Source organism: Podarcis liolepis (genome assembly GCF_965112155.1).
Source record: "Podarcis liolepis genome assembly, chromosome: 9".
NCBI lineage: Eukaryota > Metazoa > Chordata > Lepidosauria > Squamata > Lacertidae > Podarcis > Podarcis liolepis.
In genome coordinates, this window is record NC_139564.1 from 30,707,108 (window position 1) to 30,729,569 (window position 22,462).

The following is a 22,462-nucleotide window of genomic DNA, read 5'->3' on the forward strand; positions in this document are numbered from 1 at the left end:
AATTGCCTTGTATAGAACAAACCCATCCTGATGTACTTTAAACAGCTGTAATCCCATTATAAAAAAAATAAATCAATTGCCAAATATGTAGGCATGTAAAATTGCATCAATGGAGCTTCTAGGAGAGCTTGTAATGAGCCAACCCAAGCTCTACTTTTCTCCGCAAGACTTATCCTCGTATCATTCAGCTTCTGCTCCTTGCACTGATGATAAATGCTGGTTTGGCAGCTGATATACATTGTCATGGATTGTGACACTGGTCTTGGGCAGCTCTCATTGTGCTTTGTGCTGGATCCTTATTTCCTCGTGTAGCTTTTGCCAATCTGGCAACTTCCAGATGTTTCTGAGCACAACAGTTCTAAGTCCTGCATATGAGGAGAGTCACACTCCAAAACATCTGGAGATCACTAGGTTGGCAAAGGCTGTGCTAGTGCAATGACCCATAGCAAAGTGCTGTGAGACAATCATTCAGGTTTATTTAGATGTATAGCTGCATGTAACCAGCGTCAGTGAGTGAGATTACAAATTACATAAATATGCTGTGTCTTGCCAACCCAACCCAACAAGGGAAGGGATAGAACAACGCAATTCTTTCTCTAAAAATTGGCAACCCTTTCTTAATTATGGCAAGAGCAAAACATATCCTTTCTAAAGCAGTGACCATGTGTCTGATTTGTTATGATGGGTGTTACGTTTTGTATTTGTGCTTGTGTGTGTGTATCTCAAGAATTTTTGCTTGGCACATTTCCTTGGCACATTCACAACTGCCGGTGAATAAAGTCACTGTCATCCTTATTTTACACAGAATGGTGACTTGACTCATGCTCCAATACACCCCGCCACCTTATGCCAAGCTATGGCAGACTATGGTTGACTGGGTGCATCCCTTTGCCCCCTTCTGCCAGCTATCTGGCCTCCTGCCAGTTACCACTGATGAAATGACACTTCCATCATTCTGCTGGAACAGACCCTTTCTGCCCGTCAAATTTATGGGGAGGCTGAAAGGCTGCTGCAATATTCCCATGAATGGAATGTGGAAGAAATTTCTAAGGTGGGGCATTCTGAGGACAAGGCTGATGATGGCCAGCACAGGACAAGCCTCTCTCACAGCCGATGGTGACCAGCATAGGGCCTTTTTCCTGTGCCAGCCTGGAGCACAAGCAGCCTGTCCTTCCCACCTTCTGCTGCCACCACCGTGAGTAGTCATAGTTCTGCTGTGGATTGCTCTGTTAGACCATTCTGAAATAGCTCACTAATTGTCTTGTTCCATCCCATACTGCATTCAAAATTACAGCCACTCATGAGGGAGGGGGAAATCTCACTGAATATTGCTGCTGTTTCACAAACGATAACTTGTTTTGTAGTACCTGCCCTAGGACCTTACTGTGAAGGTTGAGTAAGAAATCACCCATCACAATATGATTTTTGACGATGTCAGACAAGGCCATATGAGTAGGCAGCAGAGCAAACAATGCTCTTAGGAATGGGGAGGTATTCATTTGATCCGCTGATCCCATCCAATGCTCTTGAACTTGCTTGCGGATCAGAATGCACCTCCCAGTTGGACTGCACACATTTCCAGATTCTGCATTGCAGTTTGAGTATGTAAAAAGTGTGGACAAAAAGATGTACTTTCCACAAAAGAGCTGTACAAAACGTGTGCTTTATTAATAAATGTATTGAAATGCATTGAAAGGTGCAGATTTTACTTATTTTAAAGTGTGGGGTTTAAAGGCTAGTTCGTGTGTGTGTGTTTCAAAAAATCTGCACAACACAGGACACCACTGACCCATGACTGAATGCCAGCTAGACGGAATTAGCTACTCGGTCTATCCCAAAATATTCTGTTTTGTTTTGGTTCCTTGGCAAAAGTCCTAAGAGTGTGCATTACCAGAGGTTATCAGTGTATTAGTCACTTGTATTGTCTTTCATGATTATTTCAAGATTACTATAAATCATTTGATATGAGAGTTCCTGGCACCTTTTTGAAAGTCTGTGAGAACTACAGGAGCTGAATGGCACCTAAGTGAGACTTTGCAGAAACCTCGTGTGTTTATATCTTCAGCAGACCATCACATCCAGGCAATATTTTTGGTCAGTTTAATAATGAGACTGGTAACAGATGTTACACCACCATTAGTTAGAGTATGTGCTTCTGCTTCATGGTGATCTTCAAGGGTTTGGGAGCAGTGGCTGTGTTTAATATACATTATACTACCAATTTGATGGTATCGTGACTTGTGCGTGGTCCTGCTTTCATCGCCACATCCATAACACCCGTTCTATGTGTCAGCTTCAATATCCAGTTACACGCATGTATATTTGCTATAGTTATATGATAGCTTGAGATCTGGAAAAGGCAGCATGGTCTCTGCAGTTTGCATGCTTCTTTTGCTTTTCACTTAAAAGATCTAGGGCACACAAGGGGAACCTCAGGCCTGGAGGCTGAAGGCAGCTCTCTGAGTCTCTTTAACTGCCCTCAGTCCATATCCGCTTCCCAGGTCATGGTCCTCCTACCTAAGCCAGCCTTTCATTGTGTCATCTGCTTCTGCTTTTCCTGATATGTGCTCTTGAAGTATAATAATACTTCTTGCTTGACTGGATCAAAAGATATGTGACTTTTAAGTGGCTCGAATCTAGCCTACTGTGCAAAGGTAAGAGCTGTATTAGTTATTCCATGGCCTTTGGCCTCTGCCCCATCCACTTTTTGACTCTGTCCCTGATCAGTGCTGGAATGTGGCATCCAGAAGGTTGCCTATAAGGGAATGCAGCCCTCACACTGAAAAATACCCTTGATATGAGGGATGATTTGCCATTTCCTGGACCAATGGATGAACTGCATTAGGTTGTACAATGGAATATTGCTGATATTGCTTCAGCAAGTAACAAGGTAAACCTGAGCCCTTTCCTAGTAGTAACTGTAGGCGTAGCCTAGTTAGCACCACCTGCGTTGCAAATATTTGACTGAAGCGCCATCTGCACTAACATTAAAAACAGTATCATGCCACTTTAAACAGCATGGGTTCCCCCAAAGAATCCTGGGAAGTGTAGTTTGTTAAGGAAACTGAGAGCTACAGTATTAGGAAACCTGTATTCTTCTCACAGTGTTACTATTCCTGGCAAAGTTAAACCATCAATCCATCTTAACAGGGAATTCTGGGAATTGTTCTGTCAGGGGAATAGGTGTCTCCCAACAAATCTCAGCACTCTTAATCAACTCCTGTTGCCAGGATTATTTGGGGAAAGCCATTCCTAAATTTAACTGTGTTTTACTGTGTGACGAAGTATCTTTTTGTCTGCCCTGACTGTAAGGGCAGTGCAGCAAACTGATTCATGTGATTTCTACCCACCTGCGCCCACCTTCCTTCACTGGCTTATAGCACACCCATTCTTTAGCACTGTATTTCTTTCTACAGCTACAAAAAACTGAGTCTTCCGTAATTCATAAAAGGGTACATGTGTATGTGCGCCTGTTCCCCAATCTGAAACAGGATTTATAACTTGTAATTTAAAGGGAACCTGGAATATTGGCCTTTTAGACCTATGATCCAATCCAAAATTTCTCTGGCCCCCTGTCATCCTTCTATAACAAAGAATCATCCACATCCTTTAAAAAAAACCAAAAGAAAAAGAAAAAACCTGGCACTTCATTTATATGCTTGGGAAACACAAACTGAAAACAAATTCTACAAGCTGAAAGCTGAGTGAAAACAAAAGCTGCAGATCTCAACAGAAAGGAGAGAAGAACATGTTTTCCCTTTGTTTTATTACATAAACGTGGAAGTGACAGGGGTTGTTTCCAGGGCTCACATCACGCTCCAGTGAAAAGAGTTCTGTTCTGCGAAGAGCACACTGCACTATGCGTATCAAGGCAAACCAGCATGACAACAAACCCTATTAAAGGTTGCCTTTTTCAAAACAACAGTGCTGAGGAACACTCAGGCAATTGTGGACATGAAGTGGTCAAGCGTAGGAGCAAAAGATCCATTTAGGCATGCCAGGAGGAAAGGATGTGGTGTCCATGGATTGCAGAGTGTTTTTTTTGGGATGTATGTCCACACCTGGCACACATTAGTGGCATAGCTCCACTAATTTAACAGAGCAATGCTGATTACACGGAAACAGAGCCTAGCCCTGGTGAACAAAGGTGAGCAGTATTGAACCCTGCTGTATGCACTGTAGATTGGTAAATATCTGGCTTCAGTGAAGTTCACATTTTATGTGCAGAAATGCATCTGTAATTTCTACTCAGAGAAGGAACAACTTGTGTGAAAGTATCCCAGCATCTCTGTTCTGTGTTTCCCTATAGTTCAAGATTATGGAACCTCAGGACTAGAGCCAGATGTGGCCCTCCAGGCTACTCTATCCCGGCCCCCGTGACTCTCACACAGATGTCACTGCTCATGTACCCTGCTTCATAACCTCCTTGAGCCTTTTTGCCTGCCTAGAGTGTATCTTTCAAGTCCATTGATGTCTCCGGTTGGCTAAATGGAGCATAGAGAGAAGTGGGCAGAAACTAGTGAACTGTACAAGAGAAAAAATTACATCTGCTCTTTCACCTACTTACTTTTGCCTCTGGCACCAACCATCAGTGTCATGTGTCATTCCCATCACTTAAACCCCTTCCAAAGGTTTAAGTGATGGAAATGTGACCCTGGGTTTGAAAAATGATTCCTCGTCTATGTCATAACTCCTTGAAAACCCTCATGGATCGCACCCTGTTGATATATATGGACGCTGTAGCCCACATTCTGTTTTTATGGCAATATTTTCACAAACGTACAGTTCTTATTCCTCCTCAACCTGACTCTTTTTCTTCACAAGAGTATTCAGTGGTTAGCCTAAGCTGAGGAAATAACTAGAGAATGTGGTTTAAACTTACAGACTTTTGCTAATGACTCATGCATGGCTCTTTTGATATTTTGCAGTCACACAGATTGAGATAACAATCTACAGGAGGACTGACAAAGTGGACTTGGGAGAAAATGCCAGTGTGTATATTCACATTATCACCATTTCTTAAATCCAATCAACTACTAGTCCAATGTTAAGTTATACTGGATGCTGAAGTGACGGGGGCTTGATTTAAGAACACCCTTAAAAACAGCTTCTTGGATTTTTCTGGGGGCACAAAAGGTGTCCATGTCATTGTGCCTCCCCCCCCCCCAATGAATTCAGCATTGCCTTCCCTGGCACATGGCATAGTGAGGACAATCCAAATTGACACTTCAAAGCCTTGGCTGCTTTTTAAGATCAACCCTAACCTTCCATCAACTTTCCTTTCAGTTGCAGCGACATACACACTTATTCAGATTTGTTGGCAATTGATTAGAACTGCAAACAGCATCAAACTATTAAACTTTGGAGAGGCCTGCTGGGAAAAAAGGTCAGACCTCATCAACCTGTTTTTCACACTACTTTACCACATTAAATGCACTAGAAGGTATATGACAAAGAAAATGCAACAGCATTTATGTAGTTCATAAATTTAAGGTAAGTTGAATTTAACTGAATGCCAAAGAAATTAATTATTTGCTGATGGAAAGGAGTGGCTAAGTATATCTTACTTTAAAGCTGTTTTATTCATTTATTGAAAACATTTCTGTCCCACTTCCCATGGCAATGGCAATTCTAGAACAAGTAGCAACAAAAAAAACAAAAAAAACCACATGATCAACATATTAAGCCACAAAACAAAGCAGATGAATATGCCCACACTGACCAGGGTGGGCGTGCTCCTGAGGGCCGTGGGGCGCAGAGGGTGCCCTCCCAGGTGCAGGATAGCTGCTTGGGTGCTCGGAGCGGTGCACGCTCTGCAGCCGGGGGCAGAGTGAGCTGCCTATGGTGGACATTCTATTCCCCCACCCCATCTCCTATCAATCATCTTGCTCTGGAAAAATGTGTGATGCTACACATATGCCAATATTCTGTGATTTGTGGCTCTCTTTTCAGAAGGGTTAATTATGTTATCCTCACAAACCAAAAATAAGTTGAACAATTGGCAGAAATAACGATGGTTCTCTCTGTTGAAACATCTGTCCCCTGATTGCCAAGATAGTGCATAGACTTGGCTTTGAGTTTTACTAGTCACTGATTGACTAAGAAATGTTGGGGTCGGAACTTAACAGGTTAAGTTGTTCCCATGATGCCTCAGCATTCTGACGTCAGCTTTGGAAGCTGGGAGGAGTTTTGGGAGGAGTCTGACTGTTCCTCTCGGTGTTTGAGAGAGAAAGACGCAGTTTGCCATGGCTGCGAGAAGTCCTGGAGAAATGATGAAATAAAGAGCTGTAAATGGACATTACTGTGCTCTGTGTGTTTATCTGAAGCTACGTGAAGCGGTGTGACAGCTTTTACCGCTGTGAGTCACTCTGCTGAGGCGTGACTGGAAGAAGGAGCAGATCGCGCAGAGGAAGTGTGCCGGACCTGCCGGATCTGCCATAAAGAGCTAATTGGGGATCGTAAATCCAATTAGCGGAGTCACGCGTAATCAATCATTCTACAGGTTATGGGTAACCTTAATCACCGATCGTAAAGCTGTCACTGGAGGCTGTCGGGGAGCTTTGAAGTTCTGCGTTCTGAGGCAGTTTGGCTGACGGAAGCAGAGGCCTGTCTTTGAGGCAAGCAAGCAAGCAAGCTGAAAAACGCTGTGCTGAATGCTGTGGTGCTGAGAACAGCAGGAATCGTTTCTCCACGCCAGAGGAGCTGGTGACTTGTGAGTACAGCTTGGGGCGCCTGGGGAGAACGGAATAAGATGGCAGATGGCCAGGAGGTGTTTCAAGCTCCGTTTGAACAGCTTGAAGAACTCACCGCCCAAGCGTGGAACACCTGGGCAAGAAGGGTGAGAGCGTGGTTTTTAGCCACGGAAGTTTGGGACATTTCCCAGAGAGAGCCAGTGGAACTGGTGGACAGAGATGACAGAGATGCAGAGATGCTGCAATCTGTTTCTCTGGAGGAGAAAATGCAGAGAGAGAAAGCTGCGAGAGCTGAGATCTGCATGTTAAGAGCAGGTGTTCATGCTAATTTGCAGCATCACCTGAAAAGCGTTGAATCTGCGTGTGAGGCCTGGCGAGTGCTGAAACGTCTGTGTGAAGACTCAGCAGGAGGCCAAGGGCAGATGAAAGCTGAAAGCCTAGAGATGGCTGGAGCCCCTGTTCCTGACGATTTAGCCTCAAGGAGTGCTAGTGAGCAAGTCGGGGGGGGCGGAGAATTCCAAAGGCAAGTTTGAAAAGTTTTCCACTGTGCGTGCTGGAGTGGAGTTCAGAGGGGGCGGATCTGGCAAGGAGCGCTTTTCCGGAAGAAGGAGGGCCAGGCCAGCTGAAACGAGCCCCGGGCAGTGTTTTTTCACTGAAGTTTGTCGTTGTTACGTTTGTAATTCCACGGAACATCTGCGTCGAGATTGCCCCCACCGGAGCAGAGAGGCAAGGCAGGATGTTGTCAAGGTCAACTCTCATGGGAACCAGTCGGGTTTCCATGGCAACCAGTCTGGGAAAACAACCAGGCATGGGACTGAGGCTGGTGGACGTGCCAAATGCCAGGAGGAGACGTATCAGATCACGGCTAGTCTGGCTTTGTCTGAAGACAGCTGTGGGACAGGCTCAGAGCTTTGTTTTGTGATTGACTCTGCAGCTAATTGCAATTTGATTCCAGAGACCCCTGCTGTCGAGATGTGGAATTGCAAGGCAATTCCTGCTGGGAAGACTGTACTTTTCGCAAATGGACAGAAAAGAAATGTGACTAATGCTGTAAATGTGCATTTTTCTATTTTACAGGAGACGATGGAGTGTTGTACCGTTCCAGGGATGCACCATTGCCTTTTGTCTGTACCTTATTTGTTAAAAAAGGGGTTTAAGGTTTGTTTTGAGGATGCTGTCTGCACAATCTCCAAAGGAGGGAGGATGCTTGCCAAGGTTAAAAAGGGGCAGAATGATCTCTTCATTCTTAAAACGTCTCTGGAGGGTGAGGGGAAGGTTGAGAAAGCACAAGCCCTGCGTGCTACAATTCCCAATCATGCGTCATGTGCCCATATTTGGCATACTAGGACAGCTCATGGTTCTTTAGAAGAACTACAGACGCTACCTGAGGTCGCCAAAGGTTGTCACATTGCAGAATGTGGATGTGCCATAAGTTGTGAAGCATGCAGACATGCAAAGGTAAAGGGGTGCAGTTACCCAAAGGTTGAGAGGGTAGCCACAAAACCTTTTGAGCTGGTTCACATAGATCTGTTGGGTCCTGTAAAGGAACCAAGTCTGGGAGGGGCCAGGTTTCTGCTGACAATGCAGGATGACTTTACGCAGAATACCTGGACACACGGTCTAAAATCCAAGGAAGATGCAGCACAACTGATCAAAGGTTGGATTGAGGAGGTGGAACTAAGGTTCTCCACCAAAGTGCAAGCTGTCACAAGTGACAGAGGTGCTCAGTTTACAGGTTCTGCTTTGCAGAAGTTCTTTCGCAAGAAAGGGATACGTCACACAGTGACTTCACCCAATCAGAGGGGGGTGTCAGAGCTCAGGTGTGGGGCTCTGGTCCAGGCTGCACAGGTGTTGCTGAAAGATTCTGGGTTGCCACCAAAGTTTTGGCTGGAGGCAATCAGGTATGTGAGCTTCACCTGGAATCGTACCTACAATTCAATGGTAGGTGACACACCGTTTGGTTTGTTGCATGGCAGGAAACCCCAGATTCATTTTTTGCGCAGGTTTGGTTCGCATGCATCTGTGCCGGTGCCTGAAGTTTTGCAAGGGCCAGATGGATCCAAGTTCCGGAAAATGATCTTCTGTGGGTATGAGCCAGCAGCGCGTGCATGGAGGTTTGCGTTCTCATCAGGTGATCAGAGTAAGTTGCTGATCAGCAAACACGCTGAGTTCTACGAACAGGATGAAAGGTCAAAGACTCCTGTCAAGCGTGGTGTTCTTTCAGAATGTCTTTCTGATTCAGAACAGGAAGGTTCTGAGGGGGAGGAAGAAGAGGCTGAGTCTGCTGATGACGATCAGGTCACTGACCAAGGTCTGGAGCAGGGTGGGGCATCTCCACAAGTTGTTAAAAGAGAGGTCAAGAGTGAGCCTAGTTCTCCGGTAAGTGTAATGGAGAGGATTCAAAAACGTTTTAAGTCAGAGGGGGAATCCAGAGATGCTGAGGACACACCTGGTAATGGTGAGTCAAGGGAAGCATATGAGTTTGTGCCTAGGCGATCCAGTCGCACAACGAAGGGCATTCCACCTGAAAGATATCAGGCTACAGGTGCGTGGATAAGTTTCGCACAGTGTGAGTCTGAGAGGGGTGTGGATGTTCCACAGGTATTGTCAGAATGTGATGCAGAGGGGGTGTTGGGGTCGGAACTTAACAGGTTAAGTTGCTCCCATGATGCCTCAGCATTCTGACGTCAGCTTTGGAAGCTGGGAGGAGTTTTGGGAGGAGTCTGACTGTTCCTCTCGGTGTTTGAGAGAGAAAGACGCAGTTTGCCATGGCTGCGAGAAGTCCTGGAGAAATGATGAAATAAAGAGCTGTAAATGGACATTACTGTGCTCTGTGTGTTTATCTGAAGCTACGTGAAGCGGTGTGACAGCCTTTACCGCTGTGAGTCACTCTGCTGAGGCGTGACTGGAAGAAGGAGCAGATCGCGCAGAGGAAGTGTGCCGGACCTGCCGGATCTGCCATAAAGAGCTAATTGGGGATCGTAAATCCAATTAGCGGAGTCACGCCTCCTGCATGTGACTCCCAAGCCTCCCCCAGCTGTCAAAAAGAAGAGGGAAGGGGGGAATGCTGCTGGCAAAGCAGCACAGCTCCCCCCCTCTTTCCCTGACGATTCATAGGCTTGGGAGTCACAGGTGGGTGGCCCGCCAAATGTCACCCCCCTCAGCGAAGACACCCGGGGTGGTCCGCCCCCACCACACCCCCTTCCTCCACCCCTGGATGAATTACAACCACAGAAACACCCAGTCATGCTCCACCAAGGGTCTGGATGACAAACCAGCCACCAGATACATCTCACAAGAAAAGGAGTTCCAGGGCAGGGTGCCCCAACCAAAAAGGCTCTCCCTCATGTCTCTGCTAATTGAACCTTAGTTATAAGGAGGCAAGAGAGCTTCCCCAGCGAATGTTAATAAACATGCTCATCTATAGAAGGACAGGCTTCTCTCAGGAGAATTCTTTGTGAATTCTATTATGGATGTATCTCATCCACAATCTCCAGACTGATGAATGGATCAGAATGCAGCATGTGAATTTCACACTTCTCCAAGTGCTGTGATACATTCTTAACTATACAGACATAAGCGAACAAACACACATACACAATCATTTAAGTTTCATAGAAAGTGCATTTAAAAACACACATTGATATGCTATTTAAATCATAAGCAACTGTGTCGCTGAAAGAAAGAAAATGCAACCAGTAATAGACTTCCTCCAACCATGAATGTAGATTTTTCAAGATGCTTTCAGTATCTTTTTATAACCATTCTAACATATGTCCACTTGAAGATAGAATTCCTTCATGTCTGGTACAGAACAAATTTGATTATTTCAGTTTATAGGATAACACTGTCAAGAACTATCTCAGAATGTCAAATAAAGAAAATGTATTACACAGATCACGCACAACACAGAGCCAAACCATTACAAAGACTTTATTTCCCCATAGCTGTGAAAATCCAATCTGTCTTTGTTTGCTCAGCAAGACAATGGACACAAGAGGTTCCCTGGTAGAGCTTACCTTGGAAATGAGGCCTGAACCTTCATGCAATATTGATCTGTAAACACAGGCCCCATAATACATCTGAAAAGCAATGGAATTGGAGCCAGGAGGGCATATCTACAAGTGAGCACATTAAGTAGCATACTTGATATTTTTCTCTGGCAAAGTGCTGGCATTGCTGACACAGCCCAGCAGATGACTGAACTTGGATTTATGATATCCATCATACTTTCCCCTGAAATTCAAACTACTGATATTACTAAATCATGCTTAGCATTTTAGATCTTTAGCTTGTATATACAAGCTGAAACCAGTGGAAAATGGCATGCAATTCTGCATTTGCTTAGAGAGAATTGCTTTGCAAAAATGGGCATGTTGGAATTGTCAGCATTTCTGCCTTCAATATTTCACCTTTAAGAAACTCCCATCTATCTTCAACTCCTTTCTCTTTGAGTATTTCTGACCATGGGATCCAGACCCTTCAAGTGCCCCTATTTGCCAGGGATGTCCCTCATTTAGAGAAGTTGTCCTGGTTTCTAATTTGATCCCAGAATGTCCCATTTTTCCTTAGGATGTCCCTATTTTCATTGGAGAAATATTGGAGGGTGTGGAGTTACCCAACATCCAAGCTATCTGAAAGCAATCCTGTATAGGAAAGTTTTTTAATGCTTAATGTTTTATTGTGTTTTTATATATGTTGGAAGCTGCCCAGAGTGGCTGGGGCAACCCAGTAAGATGTGTGGGGTATAAATAGTAAAATTATCATTATGGAATAGGTCATCCCTATTTTCATCTGAGAAATGAAATTGTCAGTGAGGTAATTGAGGAACTTGTTACACCTTACATTATTGGCAGTGTTTGAGTTCAAAAGATATCATGGTAGTTGAAGTCTCCCATGATTACTATATCTCTCATTTTGAAGGCATCATCTAAGTCTATAGTCTGGTTTGATGGTCTACAGCAGATACCCACAATCACTGTTGTTTCCCTTTCCTACAATTTTTACCCATATACTCTCAATCTGCCTTCAATCTCTTTACTATGTTTACCTTTCTTTTACATATAATGCTACTCCTTCTCCCTTCCCATTGAGTCTATTCCTCTGCAGGGAGTCACCTGCCACCTCCATATGTCTCTTCCTTCTCTGGAGAGCAGCAGGAAACCAAGATGAACATCACTCAGAAATAACTCTTATAGTGGGAATGCATGCACAGCGTGCAGATCTAGGTTAGGTTGTTGCAGATCCTATTAAATAGTTTTATAAGCTGTGACCCATTTAACCCCCAGAAGTTTGTGTCTCATCTCTTTGTTTGTCACTTAGCCTGCAGCAACCTAATCTTCAGTTCAGCCTCAGTCTCTAGTATTTATTTGGCAAAACTCCTGTTAATGAGATGTATGTGCCCAGGCGCATGCATCTAAATGAAAGCACATGCTTGGCAGCTTGTTATACAAAGTCTAAATCTGGCTTGGCCTGAGTACACACCAACAAAATAGGTCGTGTGTGTGACAAAAAACATATTGACATGTTGTTTCAGTTTGATGTTTGCTTCCTATTAGTTGTTTGGAGAACATGTGCCTACCTTTTCTTGTTTTGCTTTTCAAAATGAGAGCAATAATGTTCTAAGGCATCAATGCCAACATTCACCCTGTAGTAACACAAGGGGATTGCCTTCTGAGTCCGTAGGATTTATCTGTAAAGATTGATTTCTGTACAAAAACATGTGTGCATATCACAGTTATGACAAAGATTATTTTCAGTCTAGAAGAGTCCATGCTGTGGTCTTCAACAATCATCGTTTTGTTTGTTTCTACCAAGCACAGAGAAACATGGCTCAGCTGACTGTTTGCTTTTTATAGTATAGTGATCGTTACATCATCTCGGAAATCAGCTTTTGGGTCTTCCCTAAGGATGCTAGAGCATTTTGTTTGGGCAACAGCTTTAAGCAAACTGGTCTGCTTCACAGTTCCTGGATTAATATTTGGGTCCAAATGTAACTGTTTTCTGATTCATGTATTAGTCCAGGATATGTATTATGTTAAATATATCATACTCTTAGAATAAATTCTTTTTAAAAAGTATTTTAGAGTACAATGTGTACAAAGGTTAAAATGTAAGGTTAAAATGTGCAAAAAAGTACCTTGTTAAAAATGCACATTTTAATCTTTGGGTTGTTGTTTTTTTAATGCAGGTTATGGGATGCAACAGTCTTCTGAATGAGCACATGCAAAGGTGACACTGAATGGAAATAGACAAATCCATCCAACTCTGCTCTTGTGTACATGAATTTAACAAACATAAATATTGTTCAGGATCATGCGTAGAGTAGGACCTACTGAAATAAATGGCCTCCAATTAGTCATAATTTCATTAGATTTACTAAAAACAACAGGCAGAGTAATCCTAAATGAAGCAATGCAACAAAAGATCTACCACCTCACAGCCTTGATGGAAGGTGTCTTGTGTTGTTTAGATTTTGCTACACTAGATGCAGATTGGTAGAGCTAAATGGCGTGAGGATCAGGTACCTCAGGGAATCTGTGGGGTTTTAGATCCAGGTGCTTGAAACCACACCCCATCCTGCCAAGAAATGCTCTATTGTGAGGCTTAGTGTTGGGTACAGCCTAATAGGGAACAACTGGTGGCAGTTTTCTGCCACCTTCAATGAAGCTGGTGTCTCTGCCATGATGAAGCCTTCCCCACCAGTAGGACTCCGCTCTGTTGGCAAGACCAGCGTGAGGAGACACATCCGTGCCATCCCACCCCAAGACATGGGGCAGTGTTACAAGTCTGAATGCAACCCATTTTAATTGGGGGAAGTGTCCAGCCAAAGTTAAGCCCTTGATTCTTAATGAAGAAGACCAAGCATTTGTTTAACTTTCTCCAGACATCTACCTAGCAGCTGAAGGATAACGAAACATGCTAGTGACCTGTGCTTATTTATGAATTATTGAACCCACTCTTTCCCTTCAGGTCCAGAGCTGCAACAAAATAAGCAATTAAAACTACCTGCAATTAATGAATAAACATGCAGCACAATATGATGCATGCTTACACGAAGTTAGTCTCTTTGTGAGCCATGGAACTTAGACCCTTGCAAGTGTGCACAGAACTGCAGCGAACAAACATTCCTTCATATTTATGAAGACCAAATTGTCACCCCCAATATGATGGTCTTGATTCACTTCTGGAATATATTATGCTTCATCCATTTTTGTTAACTTCTACAACTATAATAGCTCCTCCAATTCATTTTTCTATTTTTTATATTCTCATGTAATCAGAGGGCAGAAAATACTTGGGTTGTATTTAACTAACCCTTACTCTATTAATGACAATAACCTAAGGTCAGTAATGTTAACAGGTCTAATCTGAATAAAGGTTAGTTGGATACAACCTTTGATTAAAAAACAAAAACTGTGGTTGCTTTTATTCTTAACATTATCATCATCATCATCATTACTACTACTACTACTACTACTACTATAAAAATCAAAGAAAAGCAAATGAGGATTGAACATGTCCTTCTAATGATTATTATTTTGTACAAAAACAAGTCTTGCAATATTTGCCCTCCTTTGATCAGAGGCTCAACAACCCAATGAGTTGTATTAATACTTCTAACAATTAGGAACTTGAGATTTGAGTTACAAAGGTTGTGAAGAGTCACTAAAAAGTTTCATACTATTCCCCCACCCCATCTCCTACAATCATCTTGCTCTGGAAAAATGTGTGATGCCACACATATGCCAATATTCTGTGATTTGTGGCTCTATTTTTGGAAGGGTTAATTATGTTATCCTCACAAACCAAAAATAAGTTGAACAATTGGCAGAAATAATGATGGTTCTTTCTGCTGAGACATCTGTCCTCTGATTGCCAAGATATTGCATAGACTTGGCTTTGGGTTTTACTAGTCATTGATTGACTAAGAAAGCCAAATCGCTCCTGGAGGAGGAAGTGTCAAGAGAGAGAACCTTTTTTCGTTTTCGTTATTTGGGCCAAGAAGCCTGAAACAGAGGCCACTGTGATCTTTCTCACACCCACTATAGAGTCTGGTTCTTTTATAAATATATAATGACTAGAAAATATATAATGGATTAGAAAGAGACATGACGCACATGTGGCTTCCACTCAGACTCTGGCTTCCACTAACGTGATTGTCTCCATCTGTATAGAGGCTGTTTCCAAAGCTACATCCTTAAAAAAAACTGTCGCTAAGGGGCAAAATTTCACCCCAACATAGAGAACCCTTGGAGCAAGAGCCTCACATTTGCCTCACAGCAGTAGTTTGTCCAAGCATAGCTTTTCAAAGCAAGAAAGGGCACTGTAGCATATCATCAGCTGTGCACACAGAAGGTGCCAGTTTGAGTCCTTTGCATCTCCAGGTAGGGCTGGGAGAGACCACTACCTGAAACCCTGAACAGCCAGTTGGTGTAGACAATACTGAGTTAGACAGACTAACCGTGAGTTAGACAGACTAACAGTCTGACTCTGTATAAAGTAGCTTTCTACGTTCCTAAAGTAGACTGGGAAGATTCTTCTGGATTAGAGACTAATCCAAACCAAGCAAGAATCTGCATTCACCAGGTGCACTCCCTAGCCAATGGACAAATGGCTTTCATTTGAAAGAATCATTTTACTCATGCATAGAGTTCCCAACAACAGCCATGGGAACTTTTCCTTCTTTGGGGATCACTTGTATCCAGGTAAGATGTCTTCCATGAACACAGTCTTAACGGTGTGTCCCTAGGTGGCTGTGGAGCCTAATTCTGGATCCACATGTCCTTCCACAGTGGGGACATAGGTTTCCGGGAAGGAGTTGATCACGCTGAGGGTTTGCTAAACATGCCTTCCTCTTAGCACATTTCTCCCCTTGGGCCTGAGTTGGAGCATCTTCAAAGACTTCCCAACAAGGGCCATGGTAACACCAAAAGACAAACAAGTATGCTTGTCATGTGAAATGTCATTAAGGGAAAGTGCTCCTCCTGCATGCTCCTCCCTGCCCTTTTTAATGTTCAGACTATTCCCATGTTCCATGTTCAGAGAGATTATATGTCTTAGACTAAGAGGTACCCTTCTTCTCTCATGATTAAGTTCATGAGATTTCCTGAACTTCTTTTAACAGGCTCAGGATCAAGACTTACAGTGGCATTGCTACTTCAAGAAACTGATGCTCCTTCTTCAAGTATGAAATCAGAAACAGATTAGGAAGATAAGAAGCTGCCTTTTACCAAGGCAGACCACATTTAGCACAGTATTGTCTACACTGACTGGAAGCAGCTCTCCATGATTTATGACAGGAGTTATTCCCAACCCTACCTGGAAAGGCAAGGAATTGAACCTGGAACCTTCTGCTTGCAAGGCAAATGCTCTACTACTGAGCTATGGCCCTTCTCAAATGCCCTTCCTTTGATCATTTGATCAAAGTGATAAAATGACACCCCATTCTTTAAAAATGGGAGCTGGTCTTTGATGGTTGCTGTTGTTGTTGTTGTTGATCCCATGGCCAAACTAGAATGTAACTATAGCAGGTCTCACAAGAGACCTGAGACCATGGTAATGTCTTCCCCAATGTAGGGGCAAAGTGTTAGCTGCATCATCAGCATGTCTGTTAAGGGTGGTTCCAGACTGCCATGATTTTGGGGTAGGATTCAATCAAATATCAGAAAATTCAGGCTGTGCAATCCAAGATGATTTGGTCTCCTACACACCAATTCTGCTTCCCCTCCCCCCCCCCAAAAAAACCCTGGACTTTTTGTGATAAGGAAGTGATTGGGAAATGCACCGGAAAGTGTTGGAGAACAATTGCTGGATGTAACATTGTACAACCTCCCTTCAAACAAAATCAGAATCAATGCTCAGTAAATAGCCAACATCATCTAACCTCCCTGCAAACTTTGTACAAGGAGATTCAAAAAAGCCATCTGTAAGTGACCTATGAAACGAATATGAAAGGTGAAATGTAAAGGTAACCTTAATTGTGGCATTTCTAGCATTTTAGGTAAAGGTTTCCATTGTAAATCCCTAAAGTGCATAAAGCACAACTTTATGTTTCCTCTATCCAACTACATTGGACGAGCCATGTCTTGAAATCAATGGAAGTACTACCTTGGAATTGCTTGATGTCTATCAGTTTTATGACAGTTTTACTCCCAACACAGTGTTCCAGACAAAAACCTGGAAGTGCACATAGAGCAGCTCTCCCCCTTAAAAGAGAAGTCTGTTTTGTTTTGTTTTTTTACCTTCAGGTCTTGCTAGCTTCCCACTCTATGATGGGAGGCTGCTCAGATTTCAGTGTCCATCAAACTGAACTTTGTGCACTGTACCTCTATGAACAATTCAGGTCTGCAAATCGTTTTCCTTTGGAGAGGTTATGAGAAATGTACCTACTGTAGAATTTGCAGCCCTTGTTACATTCTTGGAGTTTTGACCCCCCCCCCATACTCCGCCTTCCTCCTCCCTTCTCCACACACTTACTCCCTAGCCACAGATAGATATCTAAACACAGGGAAGGCTGGCTGTTTTCACAGCTGCTGTTACAGTGTTGTACCTATGTTCTGCAGGCCACACAAGGGGAATGCAGTTGTGGAGCTATTAAAATAATGAGATGCCGTTTGAGTCAGTAGTATTTAATTGTATGCTTCTTTACATTCAGCTTGGTACGTAGAAAAAAGCAGCCATGAAATAAAAGTATCTCTAGATATCACTGGGGATTAGCAAGAGAGCAGAAATGATTGCAGTTTTATGAAACCACCAACACTGTGCTGCTCTGTGTGATCAAATGACTGCATATATGTGATGAATAACCTGTTCGGAGCTTCAGAAAATGTTCCTGCTGCTATAAATCTAAATTTATAGTAATCCAAAATGAAACCTTATAAACTCAAGAGCAATACTTTCCCCTCAAATGATCATATTATTTACCAGTTTGAAGCCAAAAGTTAAGGGAATACAGAAGGGTTTGAATACAATCTCTAGCGTAGAATTTTAAGGCTTCCCATAAAGGGAGGGGAAAGGCCGGTACAAGATGGATTGGGCTAGATCCAAAGAACCATGATAGCCACACAGGACCAGCCCTACCATTAGGCAAAGTGTGGAGATTGCCTTGGGTGACACTTGCTGGAGAACAGCAGCAACAGGCCCTTGGGCTGACTCATGTATGCTAAGCAACCTGTCTTGCCCTCCCCTGCCCCAAGCGATTTAGCTGGCAGTCAAATCAGCTTCTGTATATGGAATGGAACAGGAGGGCATCTTGTCCTTTATCCTTGGCAACAAAACATATTGGATCAGCCCTGTAACCAGTACTGTGGAAGCACAAGTAAAATGATTTGTGCATTGCTATAGTAGCTCAATTTTATAGCCAGTTTCATGCTTCTGCAAGAACATGTGCAAGCAGAAGAACATCTGCGGGTTTATTTTTCTTGTATAATACTCTAGCATGAGGTGTAAAACAGCCCTTCTGAGAGTGCAACAGTCCATCGACATGCATCAACCCCACTGTCTTCATTGGAAGTTTGCCCAATTTAGGTTTCATTACAAAGCAACATTTCCTATGACTGCGGGTTTTGGCAGCAATCAACATTCAAAGCATGGCAATTCCAAAAGATTTGATTCCCCCCAAATCTAAGACAGAGGAAAAGTTTTCTGCTCCTGGCATTCATCCATTCATGGGAAATAAACAGAGATGCATAGCAGCTTGGAATGGGACCATGATTTTCCCATTTTACAATCCCATGGTTCTAAATTAAACCATGGGCTGAAGAAAAATTAAGGTTCAATCAAATTCTGAATTAGACTAGATTATTTTTCAAGTGATGCAGAGTACATTGGTAATAGATCTACCATGCTGCACAGAAAACCCATGGCCCAGTTGTATGGGAAATTTGGATTACTGACATTTTGATTAGTGTGTATATAATAATTTTGAGCCGCTCATGTACTTATTCCTCTTGGATGGCACTAATCCATTTGCAAATAATGAGTGCTAAACTTGAACTATATTGCACTATAGTTTCACTACAGTCCTGGAAGTAGCTTTTACATTAGCTGCATCCACATGACAGTTTATTCCATTTTCATGATGTTTCCCTAACTGTTAATTTCCACCTTATATTTAAGCTTTCCCACAATGTAAAAGCTACTTCTGGAACACCTGTTTCCATATTATTGCCTTTTTTTCTGGAAGCAAATAACAGGAGATTCAGCACTAATCTACACTATATTCTACAAATTGGCTTTTACATCATTTGAAAGCCTTATGTTTCAGCTTTCAAATGACATAAGAGCCACTTTTTGGAAATTAATAGTTAGGAAAACATCATAAAAATAGAATAAACTCCCATGTGAACGCAGCCTAGGTGAGGATGTTATTTTGGGTTAAAGATTTCGCTTTGCCTTTCCGTAGCCCAATTTTAAAGGATCTGGTCCAGAGTAATTCATAACTGTGCTTGGTCACCTTTTTTACTGTTTTGGACTTGTTTTTTTCCTTGTCTCCTAACTGGCTTCAACAATGCAAGCCCACAGCTTAAATAAGTCTGCCAGTTGTTATTCCAGAAGAGGTGGTTTATTAGAAAAACAGGCAAAACCATGTCTCAGATTCAGAGACAGCACATTTTTTTCCAAGAGTCAACAAAAAGAAGAAGATAAATTTTCATACTTGGCACTTCAAAAATATCATGGTTGTTAGACCAAAGTCTCATTATAAAAGGATACAGCAGCAGTTTCAATAAATCCAGAGCTGCCATCTATTTGACTTTGAATTGCAGTTGTCACAGGTCTTATTTCACTGACTGCCTTCCTCCATTCCCATGGAAAGCATGCAGTCATGGCATTAAGGAGGTGAGTCACAGCACAGAATGCTTCTGCTTTTTGCAGACACATTGGCTCTTCACTAGTTTGAGGGGCAGACTCCGCATTTTGATGTGGTAAAATGGCAGCACTGACATTTGGGGAACATTTCTTCTCACTCAAGTAGCAACATATGCATATGGTCTGACATGCCACTCCCCCACTATGGAAGGCTGAATATATCAGTTATGGATCCTCTGTGCTTCTCATTTTTTCAGTCCTCTACATCAGTTTATGAATGTTCTTTTTTTTAACCATCAAAAGCATGAATTTGTCCTAATATACAATGCTTGTCCTCTTCGTGGATCACTGCCTTGTCATGGCGAAGGGGCTTGAATAACTCCAAGAAGCTTTGAGCTATGCCATGCAAGGCCACCCAAGACGGACAGGTCATAGCCGAGAGTTTAGACTAAATGTGATCCACCTGGAGAAGGAACTGGCAAACCACTCCAGTATCTGGCCAAGAAAACTCCATGGACATAAATAAGGTTTGAGAAGAAAGTGAGAGTTTCCAAGGCATGCTCTGGTTCATGGGGTCACGGAGAGTCGAACACGACTAAACAACAACATTTGTATGCAATTTTGCCTAATATTCACTTTTTTGGAAAGCAGTTTTCCCTAATACAACACATTTTTCAATGCTGTTTTCACTAATACAGGACTTTGTGGGTGCACTGCAAAATTCAGAGACGTGTCAATTTCAAAGCATAGTCTTTTCAGTTCACGTATTGTTTCAGAAAGTGCAAATTATGTAGGTTCTTCTGTAAATGAATTGATTTTCTTCAATTGGATCAAAGTTTTGTCACATCTCTATGCCCACTTAGGGTGAGATGTGTGTTAAGGCATAAATCTTATGACAAGTACATTTTAGGTGGTATGCCAATGTGGGAAGCCCTATAAGTCTTTGAAATATGATAAAATAGTGTCTGAAATTCTAACCCTTTAAAAAGACTTTTACTCATTTTGAACAGCATATGCATTTTAATAAAGAAAGGCTTTGCTGCCTGTTTAAATAGCTTTAAATATTACAGTGTACTCTTAAATCAATCTGTGCACCAATAATGTAAATCAAACAGCGCTTAATTGCAATCTGTGTCTGCATTAGTGATGCAATAGTGACCAAAGACAAATACTCTTTATATCATGTTGTCTCTACAAATTAACACAGCATGAAAGCAATAAAACAACAGACCTCTTAATTAGCATTGTTCTGCGGGGCACACATTATTGTGTCCACAAAGTTGGAAACACCGAGAGTTTCTTTTGTCTGCTATAGCTTTAAGGCAATTTCCCCTCTTCTTTCCATTCATGGTCCAGTTCCTCTTTCTTCTAGATTCATTGCATGTGCAAAGCTCCCACTGATGTCAGTGGGGCTCCAGGTGTGGAACAGGTGCAGTTAACATAACGCAACAGTGCACATCCCTACAGTACAGGGGGCAGGGTAAATTCTGGAGGAGTTTTAGCATTTGGTTGGAAATTGCTTTGACATCTGTTCTTCTACATTCTTAACCACTAATGTCTGCTATACAATGGATGCATCAGAAAGCAAAGAGTATTTGAAAGAGCGAAAAGAGGCCATAGATGCTTTTACTTGAGAAACAAACATTTTGTGTGAAAGTGGGTGAATTATTATAATCTCATGAAGCAGAGAGGGACATTATCATGTTAAACTCGCTTATTGGTTTAATACAAGGGATCCCATAGCTACTGCTTATTGCATCTTATTTGTTTCTGTGGTTTAAATGATGCTTTCCTGACATATGGTTGTGTTTTACTATTGTGCTGTTTGCTGCATTGCATGCCACACTGGAGAAAGGGCACGATATTAAAATGTTGAAAGAAATACTAGAAACAAAGAATGTTGCCAGCATCTGCTTTCGGATCATTGACACTCGCAGGTGTGTTTTGCTGTTCATTCTCTGCAGCTGAGTCCTATGTATGCCTACTCAGAAGTAAGTTCCACTGTGTTTAATCAGACTTACTACCCTCTATATTGGACTGCAGTCTTAAGCTACAAATTTATGCACAAATTACAACTTATTACTAAACTGAAAACTATGGAGAGACCTGGTCTGAATAGAGATATTGGATTCTTGTCTCATCTCATTACATATGCTAAAGCAATTTTTGGTCATCTGTATACTATCCCTTGCTTTTTCCTGAAGGACTAATTGCAGTCGTTAACAGTCATCAACAGGTTTACCATACCCATTGAGTCAATCACCCATCTCCTACTACCCTTCTGAGGAAAAACCCCACCCCACCCTCCCACTATATATAAGGGTCTGGTGACTTCTGCTTCAGTGTATCTGAAGAAGAGTGCATGCACACAAAAGCTTATACCAAAACAAACTTAGTTGGTCTCTAAGGTGCTACTGGAAGGGACGTGGGTGGCGCTGTGGTCTAAACCACTGAGCCTCATGGGCTTGCCGATCAGAAGGTCGGCGGTTCGAATCCCTGTGACAGGGTGAGTTCCCGTTGCTTGGTCCCTGCCCCTGCTAACCTAGCAGTTCAAAAGCACGTCAAAGTGCAAGTAGATAAATAGGTACCACTCTGGCAGGAAGGTAAATGTCATTTCTGTGTGCTGCTCTGGTTCACCAGAAGCAGCTTAGTCATGCTGGCCACATGACCTGGAAGCTGTATGCTGGCTCCCTCAGCCAATAAAGTGAGATGAGCACCGCAACCCCAGAGTCATCCATGACTGGACGGACCAAACTGTCAGGGGTTCCTTTAACTTTACCTTTAAGGTGCTACTGGACAATTTATTATTATTATTTTCAACTGTGTCAGACTAACCTGAATCTACCTACCTGAATCTTATGCACACTTAGCTATAACTAAGTCCCTATGGGTACCAAGACAAAAGCTTGGATGAGTATTTATTTATTAAATTTGTAGACTGCCAAAGTTCTCAGGACAGT